Source organism: Herpailurus yagouaroundi, unplaced genomic scaffold, assembly GCF_014898765.1.
Source record: "Herpailurus yagouaroundi ecotype Mexico unplaced genomic scaffold, PumYag 186, whole genome shotgun sequence".
NCBI classification, from domain to species: Eukaryota; Metazoa; Chordata; class Mammalia; order Carnivora; family Felidae; genus Herpailurus; species Herpailurus yagouaroundi.
The window spans coordinates 37,078,961-37,101,272 of NW_024412417.1; the positions used below are offsets into that span (position 1 = coordinate 37,078,961).

Consider the following 22,312-nt stretch of genomic DNA (forward strand, 5'->3'; position numbering starts at 1 on the left):
CCCCCATGAATGAAACCAAGATCCTGGAATGCCACCACAATACCAAGTACAAAAATCTGTCATGAGATATCTTTCTCAAGTTCTGGAACCACAGAATATCAAGGACAAAAGAAACATTAGGAGAGAAACACCTTATTCCACTTTGTACTTAATGGAGGATAGAATTAAGATGCAGGAAGAAGCTTGCCTGAGGTCTCAAAAATTCTAATGGCCCAGCTGGGATCAGAATGCAGATGTCTTAATCACTGAAGGTGAGGCATATGAACAGAAAGAAAAAAAAACAATCGACGGAGCCAAAGTCTTTATTAAACAATAGTCTGTGTCGGATTCTCTATGATAGTTGTGATGTCATCAGCATTACTAAAATATTTCAGCAAGACATTTCACACTTCAGAGGACTTCAAAAAGCAATAAATGTATCTATAGGTATGAATATGTAAATACTATATTTGTCGAATTACGAACATTCACACCACCATTCCCAAATGTTAGGCTCACTAATGTTCCAGATAACTAGGGACATAGGATCTTACATAGGGCTGCCAGCTTTAGCCAAACAAAAGAAACACAACAAACCACGTGGTACACTCTGTATTGAGTTTCAGATAAACAACAAACAATGTTTTAGTATTTGCATGTCCCCTGAAATATTCGGGGTATATGTATACTACATTTTTTTTCCATTGCTTATCTAAAATCCAAATCTATCTGAATGTCCTGTATCTTATGTGCCAACCAAATTCTGGAGTTGGACTGCTTCGGTTTCCATTATTGCTGTGAAGCTTATTTGCTGTGTGCCATTGGGCAGAACCTTAAATTTTCAAGGCTTCTTTATAATATATGTATACACATTGAGAAAATATCAATAGCATCCACTTCAAAAGATTTTTGTGAGTATCAAATGAAAACATATTTACAAAATGCTTAGGACAATACCTGAGTCGTGATACGTACTCACCAAGTTTTTGGTGCAATAATTGGGTGAAAATAGGTCATCTCTGAGAGGATTTAAACTTTATGTTTCTCCCAATAATCTGTGAGCAATGTTACTTCTGGGCATCAAAGGCATGACTTTATATCAGAGAGTGATAAATACAGGGCAGAAATAGTTTAGTACGTGACTGAAAAATTTGCCTTTTCATTTAATTTAGCAATACTTACAAATAAAAAGGTGAAAAGCAGAAGAAATAGCGCTTTCCAATGCAAAGGTCTCACAATGACAGGTTAGGGGAGCTTAAAGCAATTTAAGACAAAATTAGCCAAATGGTGCGTTGGCCTCTTTCCCATGGCTGTATACTGCAGAACTGAAAGCAAATCCAGTATTTCTGAGTGGAGTAATTAGATAGGCCTCACTCCCGGAGGATTAATTCAGCTCCCAACAGATTATGGCAGCCACCTTTCATTTCCACGAACAGACTCCATCAGCACACTGATTTCAATTAGAGAAGTGAAGTTCTATTGACTTACGCTAGACACAAGGAGACGTAGCAGACAGATAACAAACTGGATTACAGCATTAATCTTATGGTCATGGCATCAGAGAGATTTTTAAATGCATTACCTCTCTCCCAAAGGAATCACAGAGATGTTTCCACCCTCCTATTGCAAGAAGTTTAATCTTTATGCAAGGTGATGGGTTGATACATAAATTGAGAGTGAAGTCAAGACCTCCTCACTTCCTGCAAGGTATTAAGTTTCTGGCTGGTCTTGACTGGAGCTGTATCTATCAGAGCCACACCTCCCAATGTTGGTCCTGACCAAATCTCTAGATGGAAAGGAAACTGCAAGTAAGTTGCCTAGATATCCATCTAGAAAACACCCATGAGCTACATAAGTTGACAGCTTGATTATGTAGACGAGGTGAAAACACCCTCATACTAACAGTTAACAGCCCATGACATTTAATGGATGAAATGAAAAAAGTAATATTTAGAGGCAAATGTCTGCTCTGAGTTTAGGCTTCTGCTCTTAATCTTCTGATGCCACTTTCTCTTTTTGTGTTTTGAACTCCCTCTTTTTGATGGTGTGATTCACACTTCCTGTCATGCTCTGCTTGGGTTGAATGACACAACATTATTCACCTTTCCCTGAATGATACAGAAATCCATTAGACCCCATATCTAGGACTTTGCCATGCACTCATGGCCCAAATCCTAGCCATCGGGCTGGATCTCAATATTTGCCCAAGCCCAGGATACCACCATCCAGATTCCAATCTCCTAGTTACCAGAGGAAGAAGATAGAGGAAAAGAACGCTTAAGGCCACGAAAAATCTCAACATCAACTGAATTTTACAAGGCTACCCTTATCAAAGGACACAATCAACCAAGTGAAAAAGTAACCCAAGGAATGGGAACAAATATTTGCAAATTATATATTTGATAAGGGGTTAGAATATATAAAATATAGAATATATAGAATATAGAATATATAAAAAATTCCTACAACTCAACAACACAATAACCTGATTAAAAAATTGGCAAAGGACTTGAATAGACATTTTTCCAAAGAAGATATGCAATGGCCAACATGTATATGAAACAGTAATTATTAAAAAATGCAAATCAAAACCACGATGAGGTATCATTTCACACTCAGTAAGATGGCTACTATCAAAAAAACAGAAAATAACAAGTGTTGACAAGATTGTGGGATCTTTGTTCATTGTTGTGGAAATAGAAAATGGTATTAACCACTGCTTTGGATCCTCTCTCTCTCTCTGCCCTCCTCCCACTCACACACTCTCTCTCTCTCTTAAAAATAAATAAGCATTAAAATTTTTTTTAAATGCTTAAGATGGTAAATGTTAAGTTACATGTATTTTACTACAGTTAAAAGTGTTGTTTAAAGGCTGTAACTCATATCCTCTCAATGGAAAGGATGTCACCACCAAGAAGACAAAAACATGGACTTAAGGAAAAGAGATGGAAAAAAAAACTTATCATTTTATGTATAAAGCATAGATAAGCATAAAGTTCATACACAAATATACAGAATATCTACAGTTTTAAAATTCTGTGGGGATGATTATAAGTAAAAAGTGCTCAAAAGACTCCTTAGGGGCAATAATGAAAAAATGTTGAGAAACTCTGCCCTAAATTATCATCTACATTTCAGTTTCTAATCCCCAAATATCTACCACAAATCTCTGCTCCTCTCAATCGTCACCATCACCCAAGTCAGAATCTGCTTCTGCTACCAACATCTATTGAACACCAAGGGTGTCAAAAGTTGCATGACAGACCATGGATAATGCTGAGGAGGAAACAGACAAGAAACAGTAAGAAAGTGGTCGTGTCAATTCCTTACGAATCTCAACCTTCAGTGGTTGCCTAACACACCACACGACTTAGAGCCCAAGCACCTCTTTATGGCAACAGGTCCATAAATCACCCACCTCAATCTGATCAGACTAATTTCTCCCAGTCATAATCTTCCATTGACACAGAAGCTCACTGTAACTTTGCACTTCCTGTTACCTGTGACTATAAATCCCTCCCTTCCTGTGGCTTGATCTTCAACTAGTGAATACCACTGAAATGGTTTGCAAGCCAACTCAAATGCTATCTCCTCAGAAAGTAAAATTAGCCACCCCTTTCTCTGCGGTCCCAAGCCCACTATGTAAATATATCCATTGGGTGTTATGCTTGTTTAGGTTTTTTTTTTTTCATGCTTGATTATATGCTTACCTGTGCCATAAACTGAGAACTCTCTTAGAGCAGAGAATATGCCCGAATGTTATGTTGCCTTGTATTGAGTATAAAATGCAGAGTGCTGGGGCACGTGGGTGTCTCAGTTGATTAAGCATCTGACTCTTGATTTCAGCTCAGGTCATGATCTCACAGTTTGTGGGTTCGAGCCCGGCATGGACTCGAAATAAATAAATAAAATAAACACTTTAAATAAATAAATAAATAAATAAACAAACAAATAAATAAATAAAAATAGGTAGATAAAATGCAGAGTGCTGAATGGACAAACTAATAAATGAGTAAAAGTACAAGATGAGGGGGTTACTATTTTTAACTTAGAGGGCATAAGATTTATGGAGGAGGGGGCATTTGGATTCAAGTGTAAAACTGCCTCTCCTTCCAAAATACACGATTAAAAATGATTTTAAAATCCCCTCTGGATTATCAAACTAATACTTAAGGTAAAAAAGAAAAAAATTGAGAAGTTACTGACATATTCAGTGAAGCAGGAAGAAAATCACCTCTTCGCTTTACCCAGAGGCAACCATCGTTAATATTTTAGATATGTTTTCTTTCAGCATTGAACTAAACATTTTTCTCCACAAAATTGAGATAATATAATTTTATAATCTACCTCCCTTACTTAATGCTATATCGTAAGTATTTTCATTATCATTAACAAGCATTATAAATATAATTGTTAGTGATTGCACCTAATTCCTTCACATGAATATATATCATGATTTACATAATCATTTTCATAGCACTGGATTTCTAGGTGGTTTCCGGTTTCTTGCTCTCATAAATAATGCACATATTTACTCATAAATATTTATTCACATTTCTGATTATTTCCTTGGGATACATTCCTAGAAATAGAAATAGTCAAATGGTGTTAGAATGTGAAGGCTTTTGAGATATAATGCCCAAGTATTTTGTAGAAAGTTGGTAGCAGTTTATGTTCCCAGCAGAAATGTGAGACGTTTAGGTTTGAGAGCGTTTTGGCAAACACAAGATAATACCCGCATTATTACCTTTACCTTCCCTTTTCCACTGAAACTAATCTGTCACCCGTCCAGCTGTTTCTCATTGTAAAACGCTGCTCTATTTCTCGCTTCCTTTCTATTTTCAAGTTGCTGTTCTAAGCCAGGTTCCTGGTTATTTTGCTCATATAAATTGGCCCAAATCCCTCATTCAAGTTCACCTTCCTCATATCCCTGCTGACACTAACCTCAGACTTCATTTCAGCCTCTTCTAAATGCCTTTGCCTAAGTAATCAGTATCAGGTAAGCTCAAGTTCAGTTGTTCTTTGGTCCAAATGAATTGTTTGTCTTCTCAGAGCAAGACGGTGCATATAACAACTCATTTAACCAACATCTGATGAGCACTAGACTAAACACCAGAGCTACAAGGAGAACAAGGTACAGTCCTCACCTCCAAAGACCTAAATAAAGATCAAGTGCGGAAGAAGAGGAGTAAATACATGATAATAGAGGTACTTCAGTAGGAATAATCACAGTAGCAGGAAGGAGGGGAAACATGTATTATGATCTTGGGAGGCCTGGAAAGGCTTTATGGAAAGGCAATATCTACATACAAATCCCGTGCTGTCAGGTGAGAAATCAGTGAGGCAAAGCCATTTGTCATAGACTTCATGTTTGGGTCCCCTCAACATTCATATGTTGAAATCCTAACCCTCAATGTGATGGCATTAGGGGCGGGGCTTCTGAGACGGAGGAGTCCTCATAATGGAATTAGAGCTCTTGTAAGAGACTCACAGCTTGTTTTCTCCCTCTCTCCCTGTCTCCCTCTCCCTCCTTCCACCAGGGAGGACACAGCAAGAAAGTGGCCCTTTGTAAACTAGGAAGAGGGCCCTCCACCAAAAACCCAACCATGCTGACATCCTGATCATGAGACTTCCAGCCTTCAGAACCATGAGAAATAAACGTTTGTTGGTTAAGCCACTGGCTGTATGGTATTGTTATAGCAGCCCAAACTAAGACCCATTCTAGACAGAGGGACAACACGGTGTAAAGACAAAGAGGTGAGGAAGGAAAAATGGGAAAAGACAAGCCATCGACTGGGAGAAAATACTTGAAAAACAACTACTTTATAACAACTTGTAAACAAAGGACATTAGGTGAGAACTTAGGAAAACTAAAAAAGTATGGATTTTGGTTAAATAATAATGTGTCAATGTTGGTTTTTTAATCATAACAAACGTGCCACACTAATTTAAGATATTAACAGAGGAAACTGGGTACAAGATATACGGAAACTCTCCGTAACTACATTAGCAATTTCTGCAAATCTAAAACTATTCTAAGAAAGGAAGGATTTTTAATGTAATGCTGGATTCGATTTGCTAGTATCTTGTTGAGAATTTTTGCATCCATGTTCACCAAGGATATTCGTCTGTAATTCTTCTTTTTAGTGGGGTCTTTGTCTGGTTTTGGAATCAAGGTAATGCTGGCCTCATAGAATGAGTAAAAAACAAACTATATATATCTTATCTTGATTTCACACATACACAAAAAATAAAATCAAAGTGAATTAAAGTCCCAAATGTGAAAAGTATATTTTTAAAAAATGTTTATGAGAAAACATAGGATAATTCCTATATGAAATTAAGATATGAAAGGATTTTCTGAACAAAATATAAAAAGTAAAACTTATAAAAGAAAACACTGATAAACGTGATATATCAAAATTTTTAAATTTTGAATGAGAAATCACCATAAACAAATGTTAACACAAGCCAAACACGGAGAGACATTAATTGAAATCTATAAAACAAATAAAGGATTGGTATCCAAAATATTTAAAGAATGTCTTAAGCCCATTAGAAAAGAACAAACATGCTCACTTTTTCAATAAATTAGGATAAATTGTTTGTTAATAAATAAGAGATTATAAAGTTTCAGGTATTGTTTTTCTTAGAAAGTCAAATTCAAACATGGTTCTTGGCTTTAACAAAAAGAATTCTGTTGTAAACTCATCCTACAAGGAACTCAATTTTCTTTTAAAATAGTTATATATTTTTTTAATGAAAGGAAAACCAAACAGAAAACAAACAGCAAAGAATATTGTGATGGTTAATTTTATGTCTTAACTTGGCTAGATTTTGGTGCTCAGTCATTTGGTTAATCAGGTTAAACAGGAGTCTAGATGTTGCCAGTGAAGGTATTTTCTAGATGTAATTAATGTTTAAATCAGTAGACCTGGAGTAAAACAGATTAGCCTCCCTAATTTGGGTGGGTATCATCCAATCAACTAAAGGTTTAAGAGCAAAGGCTGAGTTTTCCCAAGGAAAAAGGAATTTTCCAGACTATAGCAAAGAGTTTCCCCCTGAGTTTCTAGCCTTTGAACTCAAGACTGAAATGTCAACTCACCTAAATCTGCAGCCTGCCAGCTTTGCCATGTTATAAGCCCATTCTTTAAATTTCTCAGTAGATACAGATACAGAGATAGATATATAGAATAAGAGAAAAAGGTAAAAACAATTTGGTCAAGCTGGAAATATATATGTTGATAATTCAGATATTCCACATTGAGGGACACAATCTAGATAAATTCTCATATACCTACCAAAAGGGATGAACAGAAAGTTTTTCACTATAGCATCATCTGTACCAGGAAAAAATAAAGAAAAAAGAAAAAAAAAAAACCCTAAAAGTCTATTGATAGAGAAACATACATATGGTGGCTTTTTAAATGGACTACAATAGCTATTACAATGAGAACATTAGCTCTATATGCATCAGCAGAAATCCTAGAGAAAAACACAAATGGTATATTATAAAATGGTTACACAGGTTGATAATATATGTGTATATTTTTAATACATGGAACATGAAACACTGTTTACAAATAGATGCATGTATAAAAACTACGATGTAAAGCATCAGTTGGAAGAATGAACAACAACTACATGGCTTTTTGCTTCTGAAGGAGGAGGAAGAAGGGGGCGGGGGAGATGAAGAGACATTGAATGGAATTTTGACTAAATTTATATTTTGTTTTACTGAAGTCTGAAGCATGTATAAAAAGGTTAAGATTTGTTACTCACGTACATGGATGTTAATTACATTACACTATAATTTTATGTATGTTTGAATTTTATCTTAAGTTTATTTCTTTTGAGAGAGACAGAGAGAGTGTGCATGTGCAAGGGGAGGGGCAGTGAGGGGGAGAGACAGAATCCCAAGCAGGCTCCAGGCCATCAGTGCAGAGCTAGGAGCAGGGCTCAAACTCACTAACCTTGAGATCATGACCTGAGCCGAGATCAAGAGTCAGCCGCTTAACCTACTGAGCCTGAATTTTTTTATAATTAAAACAAAAGTCATTTTAGCAATCCAAGGGAGAGACAAAGGTGGCCTGAGAGTAGGGCAGTGTTAATCAAGAAAAGTGGACAGAGAGGGTCCGCCAATCAGCAACATGTACCTTATCACAGAAGGTAAGAGAGAGGGAGCTGGGAAAGAAAGCTCCTGAAGGGTGTGTCCTAGATTTCTGGCTAAGGTGCCTGTGGAGGAGGAGGTTCTGAGAAAGGACTGGAGAAGGTAGAGTAAGTTGGAGTCTGAGAGAATCTTCTATGGTGCCGGTACCAATGCAAGACACATTACTAACACGCAGAAAAAGTTTTCTGACTGATCTGAAAGGGGAGCTGGCACAAAGACATCGTATTTCAAAGACTATGCTCTCCTTCTTTCTAGGTATTTTGGGTATATTGGGTCTATGTACTCATCACAGGCCAAGTCAACTAGGTAATAGAGGATAGGGGAAGCATTCTTACATAATCTAGTTACAGCTGTTGTTAGACAACAGATTCTAAGTGAATCTTATTCTCAACTTTAACAACACCCTGGAGAAAATAGCCATTACATTTCAAGTGGAAAAATATGGCTCCCCTTTAAAAAAAAAAATCAATACATTCTCTGGAAGAAAACAATAAATGACTTCCTTTTTAGAATCTGATCAGTAGCTTTCCTGCTATTCAGGCACAGTCTGTAAAATCATACTCAAAGATGAGCTGGTTGAAAAGAAAGTCAACAATAATATAGATCAACAGCCTGTTTTATACTTGAAATGTTTGCAATATTTGCCATTTATTGACAGAAGTCCCCTCAAATCTAACCCAGTGACCAACTTGACCTCCCCCTTGGTCTCACTTTGTTTCTCCTTGACTACAGCTAGGTGGCAAGCAGAAATAATCAACACAACATTTATCACAATAGGCTGTAATTGTTTGTTTCCATGCCCTCCCTTGTTTTGGTCATTAGCCTATTTGGGAACAAGAGGCAAATTTGGGGAAGGGGGCAGCCAGCCAGGCAGCTACTTGGGATCGGTCATCTCTAAGGAACTGTAACAAAGCTGGAGCAAAGCAGAAATATGGTGCCCACTGGATTCTATTTGTTCACCCAATTCTTACATAACAAGCAAAACAAAAACTGGCCCCACTACCTTAAAGGGAGATGATACACCCAAGTGGAAGTATAAAACACTACTTGCCAGGGGCGCCTGGGTGGCTCAATCAGTTGAACACCCAACTCTTGATTTTGGCCCAGGTTACGATCCCAGGATCATAGGATCAAGTCCCTTGGAATTCTCTCTCTCCCTTCCTCTGCCCCTCTCCATTTCCCCCTCTCTCCCTCTGCCTCTCTCCTCTGCTCTCTCTCTCTCTCAAATAAAATGAAAAAAATTAAAACAAATACAAAAGTCACTACTTGCATCCTCAGTCTCTGTTGAACGTTTTTGTTAAAGGCAGTGTGTAAATCCCACCTCACTACTGACCCAGAGACCAGACAAGTGGGTATTATCTAGTGTTAGCAAAATTAGCTATAATCCCCACACCAAATAACACACAATTTAGTTCTATTAACTAAAACCTGTGTCTTGGGGTGCCTGTGTGAGTTAGTTAAACATCCAACTCTTGATTTTGCCTCCGATCATGATCTCAGTCGTGAGATCAAGCCCCAAGTCAGGTTCTAGGATGGTCATGAAGCCTGCTTGAGATTCTCTGTCTCCCTCTCTCTGTGCCCTTCCCCAACTTGTGTGTGCTCATATGTGCTCACACACACTCACTCTCGATAAATAAATAAATAATAAATAAAACCTGTCTTTTTAGAGTGTCTACAATGACCACTAAGAAGATCTATGGCTCAGAAAATTATAATTCCAAAATCATTGCATATAATCAAGAATATTTCACATCTAGAACATGTAACAAGTCTCTCAGTTTGAACATAAAATGTTATAAAAGTTTTATGTATGGAAAGTTTCTCCCATCATCAGTAAATATTAAAAACAAATACTGTTTGGATGGCTTCCAGTTGTTGCTTGGTGAGTCTTTTCCATTTCTCATTCTGGCCATATGTGAGACTGTGTGTGTAATTCCAATCTTTTCTCCTAACACTAAGTGTCTGGCCTACAAAGTATTCAATAGGTGTTTGAAGAATTAATGAATTTAATAATCAGTACTCATTATCTACTCATCCTTCAGTGTTAGAAAATCCACTAGCTCCTATGATAGCCTGTGATTTTATTGTAGCACAACTCTGATGGTTAGAAAAGAATTTGTAAAATTTAAATAACTATTGGTCTTCTTGAATCTCCCAATCATGGATATATTCTATGGACACACTGATCTAATTTTATGGACAGATATCATTACAGATAAAGTATGGAACTCAATCAGGAGTTCTGATTCCTAGGAAACACAGAGACCTTCCCTGAAAACATTTGAATTGTAAGTAATCTAGTTGACCCTCCTTATTACCTTGATCTTTACACACACAGTTTTGGTGGGAAAAGAGAGTAGAGTTGGCAGATATTTTCCAGAATTTCTATTTGGCAAAGATGAAGACTTCCTAAAAAAGTAGTGGAAAGAGAACACTAAATATGAATTTCTCTTGCTCTAAATACAGTACGGAAGGAAAGAATACTAATACTGAAGGAGAATGTATTGCATGCCAGATGCTTTACCCATCATCTCACTGATTCTGACAACAATTCCTAAGCCGTGTACTACTGACTCCATTTTAAAGACAGACCATTAGGACTCAGAGAAATTAAGTAATCTGTTAACATCATAGAAAGAGTGGAATGTCCAGCATCTGTATCCAGGTCTGCCTGGAATCTTGCCCACCTATGATGTTGGCTAGGTTCAATGTAATTAGGATTGGTGTGTATTCTTCAACCAACCCCCTTCAACATCTAACTCATCCACCCACACTTACACCTTGAGCAGGAAGGGAAGAGGAATTTTTAAAATTATTTCCATAATGAGATGCTAAATTCAAAGGAATAGAGGAAAGAGAGTTCATGGAGATTGTCAGATACTCTAAATCTGCACAAGGTTATAGAGGCTAGAAGTGGCTTTAATATGTCTATAAGATAAGACACGTGATGCCAACAATCTATTATTGAAAGGGGCTCACTCTGGTAGTGATTCTCAGAAAAAAGAAGCACCAAAGGGTTGGTTTAATTTTTTAAAAACCTTTAATGATTTAGATATGCCTCCTCAGGGAGCATGCCTGTTGAGAGCCTTTGAGAATCACTGAAAGAAAAATAAAGAGGTTATTGTCTTGTTTTGTTGATGATGTAGGTTTTTCCCTAAGAAACAGAGATCAGCCAGGTTAAATTATATCACAGTAAACAATTTATTTTTAAACTCCTGCCACTAACTTGTATTTTGCATATTCAATACTGCTATAACCTATACTACTCAAAGTGAGGGACATTGACCTGAAGCATCAGCACCAGCAGGAAGCTTGCTCGAAATGCAGAATCCCAGGCCCCACTCTGGTCCTATTGGACCAGAACTTGCATTTTGACAAGATCCAAAGGTGGTTCTTATGCATTTTGGCTTTTGAGAGCACTGGTCCGCACTGCACCTAAATATTTCCCCCTTCCCGCCCCATTAGTATGAAGTAAGCATCCCTCATATGTGTACAATAACTCCCAAGGCCCTTGTCATTCACTTATGACACTGTGTTCAAATTGCTTGCTTCAAGGTCTCCGTTTCCTGCTTGGATATAATCTCTTCAAGATAAAACTGGTGCCTTCCATTTCTACCACAATGGTTGTTGAACAGTGCCTAGCACAGAGAATATTTTCATTAAATGTTTAGAAATCCCATAGGATTGTGAGTTTCTGAAGGTCAAGAACTACATATTGGTTGGTATTCACGCATCTTTAAGACGTAGCAAGGTTCTGGCATATGCTAAATGCTCAGTATGTGTTGACCTGAATACGTGCCTGATTCACCCCAGAACATGGAATGAACTGAATATGTGCCCAATGTGACTTTTGTCAAGCTTTCTCTGATGTCTTCCAGTCCTTATGAAGCCCTAATTTCCCTGTGTTCTTACATCATGCTGCTTATTAATAATAACAGCAATAAACACTTGAGTAGGTAACTTGTATCTTCACAGTCTCATTAATTATTAGATTGACACTAAGAAAGTGTTCTTGATAGTCAAACTACAAAGTTCAAATAAGTCCTTGAGAGTCTGAGTCAGATTCAAAGAATATGTAATTTTCCCAGTGTCACAAACCTGGTAGGTGACAGGGTCAGGATGCGTTCTCAGATCTTCTGGCCCAATGCTCTTTCCCATTATACCAAATGGCATAATGATTGTTGTAATCAAATGGCATCTGATCTTTTAGGAAAGTTACTCAGACATTTGCTGGCACGTGATTTTACTTCATATTCTCATTATAACTACTTCACTCAGCTGTATACACTAGTTGTTTTTTCCAAGAAATTTGTCTGTCTGGTTCTGTAGTAAGCGTCTTCTTTATCTGTGCATCTATCTATCTATCTATCTATGCACTCATCCACTTACCCAACTATTTATTGACTCTTTTGAACAGTGTCAGCCCAAGAGTGGTCATTCAGTATTGGTTTAGTTGAGCTGATTAGCCTCCTTTGATCAATATTGATGATTTGAGTCCCTGAGATTCACTGGTAAAATAATCACATTGCCAGATGACAATTATAAAGTCATCGAACATTAGAGCTAGCAGATGCCTTTAGAGATTATCTCCGGTAACCTCCACTCCTGCCAGATGAACAGGCTGAATGGCAGAGAGGAAGAGTGATATGCCTGAGTTCACATTACAAAATGTTTTATGTAGCTTTTCCTGTAGGGACCTGAATTATCTGCCTCATATTCCTGCATTGATCACAAGCCAGGTTGTTGCCAGATCCCCACTTAACTTGGGCACAGAACCAAATAATTAAAAAATGCCCCCAAAGCCCCCATATAATAGATGCCTTCTATGGCTTGCAGCTGACGATGTACTCATATTGCTGATCCTAAGAGCAATTCGGAATGACTGAGATGGACTGCCACATGTAAATATTCATGACACAAACGCATCAAGCCTTGAACAAGAACATATGTGAATAATTAACAAGATAGTGATTTGTAGCATCGCGGTCCTAGATAACCTGCCTCCTAGAGAGAGACAGTAACTGAAGCTGCTTTTCCTTTTACAAGGCAACAACAACAACAAAAAACTCACGACGGTAAATTGTAATGTTATCACTTTTGTGAGAGAGTTTTGGAAGGTGAATCTTTAACGAACAGCTTTTCTTCTAAAGTAGTTAAATACTCATAACCAGACACCCTGTTTAAGATGGCACACACATGGTTTACCCACTACTCTGTAATGTCACTAGTCTTGTTCTTCTCTTTCCCTCCCACTGTATATGTAAGAAAAAGTAACACTGATTCTTTCCGTGGGTTGACTCAGGATTGAAAGAGCAGGGTTATTTTCATTTTAGCACCGTGATTTCACCTGACGGCTTGTCACTCGCCTAAGCGCTGTCATCTATACCTTCACCGAGGGGCAGCAAATTAGGAGACGCAGCAAAGGGAAGACAGGGAGCATCCCTATGCTCTCTTGGATGCCTTTCCCTAAAAACAACCCCCGCACCCCACCTTTTTCATCTCTGAAGAAAACAAGAAAATCTGAGAACACAGCCCCCCGTGTTACATGTATATCCTGTAGAGGTACTGTCCACCCTCCCTCTCCTTCCCTACCCACTTCTCTCCCCACGGAGGAGAAAGTCTACTTCTTTCTCTTATGTGAAAATCCCCACTTCGGAAGACCTTTTGAAACTATCTACTTTTAAAGCCGAATACATATCTATCCCTTGACACAGATACATGAGTACATTTGTCTACCACATGACAAAGATAAGAATTTCACAGTGGTTTTATTCATACGAGCTAAAAACTAGAACCCAAATGTCTATCTACAGTAGAATGGATAAACCAATTGAAAAATATTCACCAAGTGGAATACCATACAACAGTTAAAGAGAACATCTGTTACAAGCAACGTCATAGTTGAATCTTACAGACACCGCCACGGATGAGTGAAAGAAGCAGACCACGAAAGAGCACACTGTCTAATGGAGTATATGAAGTTCAAGAACAGCAGGAACTAAAGTGTAGTTCCAGAAGTCGGAATATTGGTTACCTGATTTTTTAGGAGGTAAAGGGCAGACAGTGTAGGTATGAACTTAGGAAGGGGCACAAAACGTCCTTCTAAAGTATTAAAAATATTATATATATATATATATATATATATATATATATATATATATACACACACACACACACACACACATACAAATATTAGTAATATATATATATATATATATATATATATATATATATATATAAATTGTTGGTTTGTGCACTGAAGATTTGGGTATGTATCCACACCTCAATAAATATTTTGCTTAAATGATAATTGACCTTTTCCTCCCAACAGCTGTCAATTGCCAGAATTATGTATACACTGGTGGTGCTAGTTTAGGGCTCTTTCCCTTAGCAGCCACCCACTTTGGGTTACCCATATTTTTTTTCCACAAAGGAGTTCCTTTTAGAAAGTGTGTATCCTGACCACAACAAAATATTTTGAAATAAAAATTTGAACCCAGCTTAACAAAAACATTTTAACAAAAAACTCATTTTCATTATACATGCAAATTCAGGGCAGATGTGTTCAGAGGAATAACCCAAGTCCACTCACCACTAGAAGAAAAGTAAAAATGAATGAGCATTTCTGAAATACTGCAATGATTTTCCCCCTGGCTTCTTGTCAAGACTGGCAACAGAAATACAGAAACACCAGGAGAAAGGCCTCTCTGGGAAGACAGGACTAGAATTCTCAGACAGTGCTGGGTGACTGGGAAACGTAAGTCAGCTTTGAAGTCTAGGGGCACCCCTTATGGGGAAAAGACGAGGCCCATTTTGAGGCGACCCATTCTATCCCTCATACATACATTACCTCATTTGACACCTTTAAGATCACTTGCATTATAAAGTAAGGCTAATAGACATTAAGCAACTTTCCCCCAAAGTCAAAGAGCTTTTGGTTGGGGACCCCGATTAGAGCCCTCATTGTCTAACTCCCAGATTTTGTGACATGCCTTTTCTATTCTTACTGGCTGGCTTTCTCAGTGTGGCTTCTAAACTGAAATATTTGGAAAGGACTTAAGGATTGCCTTGGATTAGTCATGGTACATTTTCCCCCAATAAAGTGCATGGTATTTTTTTGTTTTTGTCTATCTTGATAAAAATGTGTGAATTTACCCTGTCACAAGTCAAATGGAACTAAAACTGGTGACTTATAATCCAGACAACTGTTTTATCATTTACCTTGTTGTATTTGAATTTGTTTCTCCCTCGGAGAATTTTGCAGGAGGGGAAAATGGGCATGATCCTCGATTTCAACCCTACTGACTGCTCCTTGGGTACCTGTTCAAGCACACCCGGGCAACTACAGCACTTCACCTCTAGTTGCAACCAACAGCTCGTCCCTAATTGTTAACTGGCTCTGTGCTCTTGACATTGGAACCTAACAGAACCTCAGTGTGGAAACCAACTTGCAGCTCCAAACACCTCCCTTTCCCACCAGACTCTACTCACCAGCCACGCCAGCCATGTTTTCACACACAGCCTCTCCAGGCGATCTCCATGTATTAGAATTTGGGGGAAATATGCTGTGTATTGAAATCCTTATATGGAAGCAATGCCTTAAAGAATTAAAATATTGCCAGTTTTTCTTGGTTCTTCACCAGTCTTTCACAAGTAGCTGTGGCACACTAGTTACCCAGACAGACCTGGGGCGGTCTAATCAGATTCTATTGTCACACAGTCTGTTTGCAATTGAGGATGCTTCTTCAGGGAGGCAGAGGGGAACCTCTTAAGTTCCTGAGGTGGCAAAGGGCTGCACGTGACAGTCACTCGAAGTGCATTTGCTGCCTTTATGTTTTCAAATAAGTATCATGGAACCCTTGAGAAGTCTAATTACTTTAACCCAAGGCATAGTTTATAAAAGTTGAGTAGCTATGGATAATGTGGGTGAATTTTGATATTAATAAAACTTTAATTAAATGACCTAAGTAGAAATAGAGGATTCTGGTTTTATTAAAATGAGAAACCCACATAATAGGAATTTTTTTCTCTCTTAGAAATACTGAGGAAAAGCTTGTGACCTTCTCTCCACCTCTCACTCATACCTCTGTCCAAGGAAACAAGGAGTTCAGTCTGTTTTCTCTGTTCCTGCTACCCTAGGCCAAGGTCACTGGACCATGGATTCTCTGCCCTGTGCTCGCTGGTCAAAGTCAGTTCAGGTGAAAGACTGGGAGCCCATTGTGGGATTGGGTTTAAGCCATGTATCTCTGTATAGTTTGCCAGTAATAAACCTTATTTCAAAAAGATTCTGTGCTTGTAGGAGACATATATTTCAGACATCCAATGATGCTAGAGAACACTAGAAGGAAAAAAATACTCCAATGACTTGGCTTAAGAGCTAAACCACTATCCATAAAATTACAATTCTCTGTATGCCCCTTCTTTTTCTTTAAAATTTTTAGTGTTTTTATTTATTTTTGAGACAGAGAGAGACAGAGCATGAGCAGGGGAGGGGCAGAGAGAGAGAGAGACACAGAACCTGAAGCAGGCTGCAGGCTCCGAGCTGTCAGCACAAAGCCCGACGAGGGGCTCAAACTCACGGACTGTGAGATCATAACCTGAGCTGAAGTCGGACACTTAACTGACTGAGTCACCCAGGCGCCCCTGTATGTTCCTTCTTGTTCCCATTCTTCTCCCACACACTTCCTATCACAGAGAGAAGCACTACTGAACTTTGTGTTTATCATCCTCCTGAATCTTTTTTCTTTATTTTTTAATTTACTTATTTTTAAATATAATGTATTGTCAAATTGTTTTCCATACAACACCCAGTGCTCATCCCAATGCGTGCCCTCCTTAACGCCTATCCCCCACTTTCCCCTCTCCCCCACACCCCCATCAACCTTCAGTTTGTTCTCAGTATTTAAGAGTCTCTTACGGTTTGCCTCCTTCCCTCTCTGTAACTTTTTCCCCCCTTCCTCTCCCCCATGGTCTTCTGAAGATTTTCATATACTTACACATTCCTTAACAATATCAAATTTTGTTTTGCTTATTTATGTTTATATATGAATAGTATCATATTAACATATTCACATAAAATTTCCTTTTTTCACTTGAGTAACATATTTTACTCAATATTATGTTGTCAAGGTTTATTCATGTTGATAGATGTATTATTGCTAGTACATTCATCTTAACTGATTATAGCATCCCCATGGATTAATATACTGCATCTTTATGGTGATGGATATTCAGGTTGTTGCCTCTATTTCACTATTAGAGGCATACTACTGTGAATATTCTGTGATATGCCTTCATGTACACATATGTGAGTTTCTCTACGGTATGTATCTCAGAGGAGAATTACTACATCCTAAGGTAAGTGCAATTTTACTGTTACAGTATACTGCTGTATTTGGATATCTGATTCCTCATCTTTTTCTTAGTTATTGCAGATCCCACAGGAGAGAAGAGATGATTTACACTTCCTCCTTCTTCTCCCTCAGGTGACCTTCCTTCCTTCTCCTTTTGCCTCATGAATGCTTAATCATTTCTTAAGACTCTGCTAAGTTTGTCTCTCCTGTGAAAGTTTCCCTGGGCCCAACAGATAGAGTGATCTCTCCCTCTCATTTGAGCTTTCATGGCTGGTGCTTCTATGTGGGACATGTCAATTACCAAACCCTGTAGATCCTACCTGTATATATATTGAAACAAATTTCACAAAGGCTATAATCTCCAGAAGAGAAACCAAAGAGCAGACTTAAAAAAAACCATTCTGTAGAGACACCATGTCCTTCAATCGGTTCCTTATCACCCCAAACTCCAACAACTAGAAAGGCTACCCAACAGTAGCATCCTTGGCATTGCCCTTGATGTTCTCTTAGCCAGAACACTTGGGTTCTTTATGGAAGTTAGAGTGTAAAATAAATTTTGTTAACTCTCACACACAAGTAATACAGTCCCTACCCACATTCTCCTGCCATCTAGTTGATCAGAGAAGGTACACATGTGAATCTATTATAACAAGAAAAATCCATGTGTGGAATTACAAGATCATGGGGCTTTGAAAGTTGGAAGTGTTCACAGGTGATATCAATAGAATCTCCCTTCCATAAATAAGAAACAATCTCTTGAGGTGATTTTTCACCTGAAATAACACAGCCAATCAGTAGCAAAGTCAGAGCTCATGATAACTCATTTTCTTTAATGCAGCAAATATTTATAGAACACTCAAACACACCACATCTTTATGTATATGTTAATTAGGACAAATCTAAGGAATTTAATTTTGCTAAAACTGCTTTCTTGTAGATCTACTCTGTGAGTATTACCATATAAGGTATATCATGGGCCTTACAGAAGACATTATTATCACTAGAATTTACACAAAACTTATGTTTCATCTGGTGGCAGTAACACAGGAATATGGTGATATATGAGTGTGTAACAGGATGTAAACTTTGACATTTCACCTGAGGAAGTGAAATAAAATAGACGAGAAATTCCAAGATGGGATACCCTACCACCTGCAGACATTTCAAAGTAATTCTGGGAGCTGTATGGATCTGAAACCCACAGGGAAGAAAAAAAGAGATCATAAGAATAGAAATTAGGAAGAATAATTTTTGTGAAAATTATTTGTTTGGAAAAGTTACACTATGACACCCCCCCCCATCCTTTCTCTTCTCACCATCTTACTTTAAATTTACAGGTCTATTTAAATTTGCAGGGCTATTTGGCTCTGTGTTTCCACAGAGCCAAATGTTGTTGGATGATGTTTCCTGCATCCTGGGGGGATGCAGGAACTTGGAGAGTGATATATGCCTGAAGAATAAAGGGGAGAGCTGGATGGATCGGCCCGTAGTTACAAGGCCGATAGGGGGTGGGGGCTTGGGAAGTCACTGAACTCCCTTGTGTGAATTATCAGTCTTCTGATATGAAGTCTCACTGGTAAGCTCAGCCATTTAAATAGGAATCCTATCAAAGAGGGGTTCTGCCAGAGGGCAAGGAGATCTATGGAATATATGTGGGGCAGACTGCCAGAGATATGCATGGAGTACGGATAAGGGCCACACTAACCAGAAGTAAAGACACTGTCCACGTCTGTAGAGTCACACTTAGGGAAGTTTAGTAGTAGAGCCATCAAAGAATCCATGGAGATACCCATGAAAGCTTAGCTGAACCCATCAGCCAGAATCCATCTTGTAAGCCAAACTTATCACTGACCAACCAAGAATTTTCTCAGTCTATTCCCAATTGTCCCCCCTGCATTCAAAAGGTCAACTTAACCTTAAGAAAACAGGTGAACAGATAATAAAGAAGGAAGGAAGGGCTAATCATACTTCATTCTCCAAAACATAGACTGGCCTACTTAGGCTGCCGCAACTTAGTGAGTGGGTTGGGGAGAGGGTCCGTATCTTTAAATGAAGACTAAAGTATTAATTTGTAGATTGCCATGCCCATTATTCATTGGACATTTCTAACTCATCTGATTTTGATACACAAAATGATTGGTTATCTATTATTTCCAAGAATGTCCAGAAAATGATACACTGTGCCAAAATTCTCAGTGGCCTGGGTAACTGCCCCAATAACGAAATAAGAGTTGAAGACAAAAATAAAGCCATGTTTTGATCACATTCCTCGAGTCCTGGTTTTCCGCACTACTGTTACAAATATGACTGTGTGCCAGGCACTTCAAATGATTTCACTGAATTCCTCTCATGCAAGTTGCATAGTAATACACTCACTTTTCAGAAATAGTTCAGAGAATTTAAGGCACTGACCATATTAAACACATTACCATGTATGAAAAGAACCTGCCTTCTAATACTATGTATCAGAAGAACCTGCCTCCTTCCAACAAACAAGTGCAGCTGTGCGGTTCTAAAGGCCATTTTCCTTCAATCTCATGGCGTCAGGTAGTATTGCAGACAAGTGGCAGGATGAAACAACAAAATAAGTAGCAAAACATTTTACAGGTGTAATGTAACTAGTAAGCGGCATCTCTGCCTCAAATCCAAAAGAAAACCCACATCAACCACACAAAAAGTCTTAGAAAGGACCGTCAGTATTGACTAAAGTCACTTAAAAAGGCACCTAAGAGAAAATTATGTTCAGAACACCGTGTAAACTTCTTAAAATCTTCCACTCCATTTCTCTTCTAATCTCGTGTAATCAGCTACCCTCAGTTCTCCCCCTCTACTCTCAAAAACATCCAAAATTCTCTTCCCTAACTCAGGGAGTTTACTGACGTTACTTTCTAAATTCTCTTGCTAGCCTGTCAGATTATGGTTTCCTCTGAGAAGCTCTTTACTGTTCGTAATAATAACAGAGCAAACATTTCTCCCTTCTTTCACCCAGTCTACCCTGACCTTCATCACCACAATCAACATGCTGAGAAGGGTCAGAGGTGATGGGAGAGGGGAATGTCCATCACTATTTTATGTTACATTTTATCTCTCACGTGGGAGTTCACAGAATGGGAATCTGTTTGTACTTTTATAACAGAGACACTTCAAACAAGAAGAGCAATTATACAGGGCTTCAAAGGAGGAGATGAGTTTGAGTACTTGTATTATTAGTATATCAGCAGTAAGTCCACTCTCTTATTCCAAATGCTAAGAAGTTGAACGCTAAATTCAAGTACAGTTGACCCCTGAACAGTGTGGGGGTTAGGGCAGCTGACCACCCCCACCCCCCACAGCCAAAATTCACATGTAATTGTTGACCCCCCCAAAAAAACTTAACTACTAATAGCTTACTGTTGTAAATCAACGTTGTAATCAATGTAAACAGTTGGTTAACACATATTATATGTATTATGTACTATAGTCTCATAATAGACTAAACCGGAGAAAAGAAAATAAAGAAAATCATAAAACACATTTACAGTACTGTATTTATCCAAAAAAGAAAAGCCCATATGTAAGTGGACACACACAGTTCAAACCCATGTTGTTTGAGGGTTAACTGTATTCTCAACCATGAGACATATTCTCCTACCTTTCAAAGGTATGTCCTGAGGAGAGCAGCCATCGCTAAGTGTAAGCTCTACAAAACCTATAATCAGTTTCTCTCTCTAATTGAGTACTTTCTTTCCTTAAGTTTTGGTGGAAGCATGAAAATAATTTACTGATTTAGGAACTGGGTGGAGTAGACCACAGGAGGACAAATCAAAAACATCTGGAATGAACTAGTTGCAAGAGAGAGGGAGGGAGCAAGAGAGGAGGAGGGAGAGAGGGAGGTGGTGGGGGGGGCAGGAGAGAGAGAAAAGGTTTTCAAATGAAACAAAGTACAGATGATTTGGCCAAATTTAAGCCAAGCCAAACACTCACATTAAACATTGCACTTGGGTCTGGTTCAATAGCGGGAGCCGGCAAGAGGGAGCATCAGCCAACATTGCATCAGACGCACATTGTGGATAGAGGAAATGAGTTTAGTCAAGCCAGCTGTGACTTCAAAGGGGCTGCTCTCTCAAAGAACAGTGGGAAAGGGTTCCCTCTTCAGTGAGGATAGCAAAGTTCAGCCAAAGCCAACGGACTTCAGGAGGCGGCAAATCACAAGGCGGCAAGAAAGGCTATTTTCCTTCTGTGAAGTCGCTGTTACAGAAAAGGAAGGGAGATGATGAGGAAGAGTGGTGAGAAGAAAAGATTCTGACACTCATCTGAGGACTGGAGTCTTATGTGTATAATTATGAAATGGGGTGTTTGTGTGTAAAGAAGGTTGTTTCCCAGTTCAGACACTTCCTTGCCTGAATCATGTTTCCAAATCTGTGGGAGGAGAGATCACAGGATTCCTCCCCCAACTGATTCCCACAGATACTTTCCCCCTTTGTACTTCTAGAAAACCACACATTGCTTTCAAATTATTCACTCAACACAAATTAACTAAGGGACAAACAGTAGGTTGGGCCCCGGGAATACAAAGAGAAACAAGACAGTCCTTGTCCCAGGAGTTCACAGTCTGAAGGAGAACTAGCCACATAGAGGATTATGGTATTGATCAATAAATCTGATGTTCGAGTAGTGATTCCCAAAGTGTGATCACCTTGACCAGCTTCAGTAGCACCAGGGGAGGGGCAGGGCTTGTTAGAAATGCAAATTTGTGGGTCCCAGCCCAAACCTACTGAATCAGAAAGCTGAGGTTGATTTAACAACCTCTCCAGGTGATTTGGACGCATGC

At 38.6% G+C, this 22,312-nt stretch overlaps 1 long non-coding RNA gene across 2 annotated transcripts in view; it reads right to left on the reverse strand.

Moving 5' to 3' along the window:
- Positions 1-22,312, reverse strand: part of LOC121042981 (uncharacterized) — a 179,308-nt gene that overhangs the window by 77,309 nt on the left and 79,687 nt on the right. Inside the window, exon 1 of one of the 2 annotated variants that reach the window (XR_005796603.1) lies at positions 21,466-21,544. The exons of the other annotated variant lie outside the window; for it this stretch is intronic. This is a non-coding gene — a long non-coding RNA (uncharacterized LOC121042981). Of the gene's footprint in view, positions 1-21,465; positions 21,545-22,312 lie in introns of those variants that run through there. 2 annotated transcript variants of the gene reach the window in all.